The sequence below is a fragment of the Ips typographus genome, linkage group LG2, assembly GCF_016097725.1.
Source record: "Ips typographus isolate SLU linkage group LG2, UJ_Ityp_2.0, whole genome shotgun sequence".
In the NCBI taxonomy this organism is placed as follows: domain Eukaryota; kingdom Metazoa; phylum Arthropoda; class Insecta; order Coleoptera; family Curculionidae; genus Ips; species Ips typographus.
This window is the reverse complement of record NC_138423.1, coordinates 22,037,501-22,043,906: the sequence shown is the minus strand read 5'-3', so window position 1 is coordinate 22,043,906 and position 6,406 is coordinate 22,037,501. Positions and strand designations below refer to the sequence as shown.

General features: G+C 32.5%; 1 non-coding gene across 1 annotated transcript; it reads left to right on the top strand.

Annotated features, from left to right (window-relative positions):
- The first annotated feature begins 1,911 nt into the window (after window positions 1–1,911).
- Window positions 1,912–1,983, top strand: TRNAW-CCA (transfer RNA tryptophan (anticodon CCA)). The gene has a single exon. It is a non-coding gene; the product is annotated as a tRNA-Trp (tRNA).
- Window positions 1,984–6,406: the final 4,423 nt, after the last annotated feature.

The following is a 6,406-nucleotide window of genomic DNA, read 5'->3' as shown; positions in this document are numbered from 1 at the left end:
ACTGAGCTTTTGGAAGGTTTTTTGACTGTTCTGAAAGCTTTTGGAAACATTTAGACTGTTTTGGAAAGCTTTCGACTGCTTGGGAAGCATTTTGGAGTTTCTGTAGTGTTTTGAAATCTTTTTAGATTACTTTAGGAGCATTGAAGCTTTTGGACTGCTTTTAAAGCATTTGAAAATTTATGGAGGGTTCTAGAAACTTATGGAAGCTTTTAAACTGCTTTAGAAGCATACGGAAGCATTTAGTACTGCCTTGAAATTTTTTGAGAGCTTCTATAGATAAGTTGAAAAGCATTTGGAAGCTTTTAGGCTGTTTTTAAGCTATTGCAAGGCATTTTGGAGCTTCTATAGTGTTTAGGAATGTTTTTACATTTTTTTTAGACTACGAAATTATTTGATCAGTTTAAATTTGTAAATTGATATTTATCCATTTTGCAACAAATAATTGGTGTGTCTTTTCTGTCAGAAGCCTTCAATATCCCAATATAGCTATTGCAATTATAAATTAACTTAGACAAAATAAAACCATACCAAAAATATCAGCAAATAAGCGCAAAAAATTAAATTACGCACAAAAAGAAGAAAAAAGCAAAAAAGCATGAAAAAAATCTGTCAAATGACGTGTTTTTGCGTAAATCGTTCACATTAGATGGAAGGTTGGTTGTTTTTATTATTTACAAAAAGCAAAACTCCTGGAAATCCGGACTCTAGTTATAAAAAATAAAATAAAGAATAAAAAGTAATAATACAAGTGAAGAAACTTATATTCTAATATTATATAAATACTCAGGGTGATTAAAGACAATCTTGTTTATAAAAGTGTGGAAAATCTACTGGTCATAGTATATTATTATATTATACATACCTATACAAATTACGACCATAACAACCATATCGAAACTATAGAGTTTAACTGTTTTTGAACCACTGGTTCTTTTAATAGTTGTTAGTCAAGATTGTTTTTGTCATGCTCTCACTCAAAACTTTCAATCATTCTATCTACCCAACCTCAACTTAAAACCTCCTCAATATTAAATAACTGACCAGATTAACACACTCTGTTGTTAAAATTAATCAAGTCTATTAAATCTAAGTTTAATTTTAAAATAAGATAGTTTGTTAACAAAGTAAGCCTTTCGAAACCTCGTCGTATCGGTCCCTTTTTGTTAATCCCAATTATCCCACAGTGCAAAATCCTAGAAAGCAACTAAACTAACTAGAGATACCTTTAATTAAGCCAAGTTAATTGTTAATTACATCCAATCAGCGGTTAGCTAACCAGCTACCCTTACTGACTGATTATATTTAATTAAACTTATTCTCCTACTGTGTGGTATTTTAATTAGTCCCTTCCGGTTTATTTTTCGGGTTTTTCGTGAATATCAAAATTCTATGGACTAAATCCATATAATTAAATGGATATTTAGTCGGAGAGTGGGTAGGTAAACTTTTCCTTTATAGCCGTTTAGTTAAGTGCTTTCGAAAGTTTTAAATTTAATTAACGTCCCCTCTTTACAAGTATAATCTCTTTAAAAATCTCAGAAAAGGATATTTTTTAAAGTAAACTTAACGCATCCGCCATGCAAATAGCCAAAGTTGATAATGATTTTTCTGAAATGACCAGAAAGTTTTCGTTATGCACCTAACTATAATCTAATCACTTAATATTCAAAGCTGATAATATTTCCATAAATTTTCTTACAGGACAATTAAACCGCAATTTAGCAATACCATATCTATGCTACAATCAAGGTCGAACGTCTTGGCGCCAACTATTCAGATTAGTCAAGGCACTTTAAGTGTTTCTCATAAGGATAATTATTGTTATTACCACACAGGTAATTGAAAGGACTTGAAAGTATCATTAAATATAAATTATTGGATACAATCGATGCGTGGCAAGGATATAGACAAGACTCCGTGGCGCAACGGTAGCGCGTCTGACTCCAGATCAGAAGGTTGCGTGTTCAAATCACGTCGGGGTCATATACTTTTTCCTTTTTTTTTATAAATAAATTGAGAGTAAAATCTGAGTTGAATCAGAAAATAACTAGACAAATCTATACTTTTACCATTAGAGAGAACAGTTTTGTTTATATTCTAGCAAATTACTGATAGAATTAATTTGACTGCAACCTATTTTATGATACAAAATACAATAGCGTATTGTAGTCATCCAGGCCCTAGATTCTTGAATCGAAGGAAGCGAGTTATGAAGAGAAAGGAACACATAATTTGACAGAAACCTGCTTTTGTCAACCAGTTCTGTCACATTCTATCAAAACTTCTATCAGTATTTCCCTGCGTTTAAGAATTAGGGCCCTGGAAGATGTTATACAAACGTCACTCGTCTTATTCAAACCAATTCTAGACCACCCAAACGACCGAGCAGAAAAAACTCCTATATGGAAAAAATCCTGATGAAATTTACTACCAAAATTTAAACAAAAATAATCATATTTACCTAAATCAGTCACTACCTTTCAACAAATTTAATTTTGAGCTCTGCCTAGATTGCTACAAAAAGAACAAACGTTAACCATGAAGATAATAAGCATAAATCACAAAATAGAAGAAAAAGATTAATGCAGATTGTCAAATTCGTTCTTAAATCGATTCAGTGACTTCTGACTGTTACGTCACTTTCTTTCTCCAGCTTTATTAGAGAAATAACGAACGAAAAAAAAACCATTAACCTAACCTAAAGAGAAAATTATTTTGCCAAAAATATGGTTTTCAGAGTTTTGAGGCCACTTTCTACTCTGCTTATCAATTATTACCGAAAAAATGGCGTCAACACCCAACCTAAAAAAAAAACAAAACATACTAATTTAGCGTAAGAAAAAAATAATAAAAAAAAATAAATCCCAGTGTTTTGAAGCCGTTTTTCTTCTTCTTTTCATTTATAAAAAATGTCGCCTAACCTAACCTAACCTAAAGAGACAAAAAGGCGCTAAAAATGAAACCCAGTGTTTTGGCGCTGTTTTTGTTCTTTTTTTCAATTATTGGAAAAATTGTCGTCAAAACACAATCTAACCTAGCAAAAGGAGAAAAATAAAATCCTGTGTTTTGGTGCCATTTTCTTCTTCTTTTTAATTACTGAAAAAATAGTGCCAAAATACAACCTTACAAAGAGAAAAAAAGGTGCACAAAATATAACTCAGTGCTTTGGCGCCATATTTCTTCTTTTCTTCAATAATTGAAAAAAAATGGCGCCAAAACACAACATAACCTAACGTAAGTAGAAAAAATAAAACCCAGTGTTTTGGCCTCGTTTTCCTTCTTCTTTTCATCCTAGACCACCCAAACGACCGAGCAGAAAAAACTCCTATATGGAAATAATCCTGAGAAAGTTTACTCCCAAAATTTAAACAAAAAAAAACATATTTACCTAAATCAGTCACTACCTTTCAACAAATTTAATTTTGAGCTCTGCCTAGGTTGCTACAAGAAGAACAAACGTTAACCATGAAGATAATAAGCATAAATCACAAAATAAAAGAAAAAGATTAATACAGATTGTCAAATTCGTTTACGTCACTTTCTTTCTCCAGCTTTATTAGAGAAATAACGAACGAAAAAAAAAACCATTAACCTAACCTAAAGAGAAAATTATTTTGCCAAAAATATGGTTTTAATGTTTTGAGGTCACTTTTTACTCTGCTTATCAATTATTACCGAAAAAATGGCGTCAACACCCAACCTAAAAAAAAAACAAAAAATACTAATTTAACGTAAGAAAAAAAGGCGCCAAAAATAATAAAAAAAAATAAATCCCAGTGTTTTGAAGCCGTTTTTCTTCTTCTTTTCATTTATAAAAAATGTCGTCTAACACAACCTAACCTAAAGAGACAAAAAGGCGCCAAAAATGAAACCCAGTGTTTTGGCGCTGTTTTTGTTATTTTTTTCAATTATTGGAAAAATTGACGTCAAAACACAACTTAACCTAGCAAAAGGAGAAAAAAAAGGCGCAAAAAATAAAATCTAGTGTTTTGATGTCCATTTTCTTCTTCTTCTTTTTAATTACTGAAAAAATAGTGCCAAAACACAACCTTACAAAGAGAAAAAAAGGTGCACAAAATAAAACCCAGTGCTTTGGCGCCATATTTCTTCTTTTTTTCAATTATTGAATAAAAATGGCGCCAAAACACAACATAACCTAACGTAAGTAGAAAAAAGGCGCGAAAAATAAAACCCAGTGTTTTAGCCTCGTTTTCCTTCTTCTTTTCAATTACTGAAGTGGAAAGTAGATATGTAGTTTGTGATTGTTAAAAAAGCAGTTTTCAGCTTACTGCTTTTTGTTGGCCAATCACAAACTACAACCAACGTGGATTTACATAGGCAATCTTTGTTTTCCAAGGTGTTTTCCTCGTTCAGTTCTTCTTTGAGTTTGTCATTTAATTCAGTGAAGTTTGTCTAAGCAATTTTTCTGAAGTACGTTCTTTCTTTAATCTTCTTTGGGATTGATTTTTGGTCCTCTTTCTCGGATCTTGGTCTTTGTTAAGGTTAGTGGTTGGAACAGTACACCAAATGATCTTCCGATCCGAAAAATGAAGAGAATTGAAGTAATTTTGAAACATACTTTAAATTGGCCCCAACTTTATGTTGCTAAATATTGTAAGTTTTGATTATATTTGTATAACAAAGTTTTGGTTATTTGACTTTTTAACAATGATGAACAATATTATAAAGTACACTGAAGAAAGATCAATATACCATTTGTTATATTTCACACAAAACAAAAAACGTCTCAAATTATTATGCTAGCAGTAACTTGTTGATTATAATATTAGGTACACATGTAACTCAAAAGTTTTAATGTGAAAGTTTGATCAATAAATTTCAAAAACTTAAGAAGACGCTTAATTGGCAACGGAAGAACGACATAAACACGCAATATCAACAAGATTTATCATTGAAATATCAATGAAACCATACGAAAACAAGCGCCCACATAAACAAGAAGTAGCCGTGCTACCTCGCTTCGAATATCAAGCCGGGGTTTATGGTAATGGACGAAACCTTATCTTTCAGGTGCATCTAAAAACTGGATTTTAATAGAGACCATCCGTAACAGCCTTATATCTCGCAAACGATAAGAGCTTGAAGCTGAAACTCTCCATTACCATTTAGGTCGTTATGAAGAAGCACCAAATCAAGCGCAGACTTGTAGAAAGGACTGTAACGGCCGTCAATTATTTTCTGGTTTGTAAACATCTTGAATGGGTTTGCATAAGTTTGCAAATGAAGACAGCCGGTTATACAAACGTCAATCTTCAGTGAAACCGACTTGTCATGTTTACGAAAGTTCGCTTTACTTGTCCCCAGTGGGTGTATTTCATTGCAAAACCGCACAAGTGGTGCTTTGTACCTGAGGATGGTAAAGGAGTCGTAGAAACGAAAGTTCTGTCCACAACACTGTAAACGTAAGTAGAAAATTATGAATTATAGCTGCACGAAAAGGTTTTGTAATAACTCATTGTCAACCCATCTGCTACGCCCTCGAAAGTGGCGAGTTTTTGCTCTTTTCTATATTCTCCAGCAATATCTTTCCTTTTCCCAAATTTCGTGATATGAAATATTTTATTTCCCGGGGTTTCGAGTCTTGCATGTTAACCGATTTCGTCGATTTAAATTAAACGTCTCCCGATTCAGGAAATATGGAAAGGACAATGGATGTCGTCGGCCGATTTCGCAAAACTTCTCCGCACGCCGATTTGTCTCCATGAAATGGAAAGATTGTTGAATGCAGCCGCCTTAGGCCCATCCAGCTCGCTTTTTCTAAAAAATATGAGCCGGCTTCGTCTTTGTCTCCTACGGAATTGCATCACGTTTCCACTATACGTCATACTACATTATCTATATTCTTTTAGTTGTAAGTTAGGACCGTGAAAAGTTTTCCGGGGATCTGCAGTCCTTATATCAACTTCCAATTTCCCTAAGGAAAGACCCTACTGCAAAGACAAAAACGGTTAATTTACGACTAGTTTAAAAATTTGTTTCGCGTTTCGGTGGATAACAAATAAAGAACGTCGGAAAATTTAAGCAATTTTCTTTCAAAAATTCGGACTTTTGAATTTGAATATAATTATTATAAAATTTAAATATTACTATATTGATATTATAGAAATATTAGTTCCAATCTTCAAAGTGGCCAACTTTGAAAGTGTAGCTAACTAATAAAAAGTGAAGTATGACAGAAAACCAACGAACATGTTGAGCTAAAAACAATCTACAATGCTAAAAATTAAATTGAAAGTTTTTGTGAGGTTCAGAGAAAATTGCTGTTCAATAATCAATTTTGCAGACAGATTTCCAATTTTAATTTATCGACTTTGTTTAGGCTGGAAGCATTTCTTAATTAATTTGGGACAAATTTTGTAATTAGCGCTAGATGGATTGAGAAAAC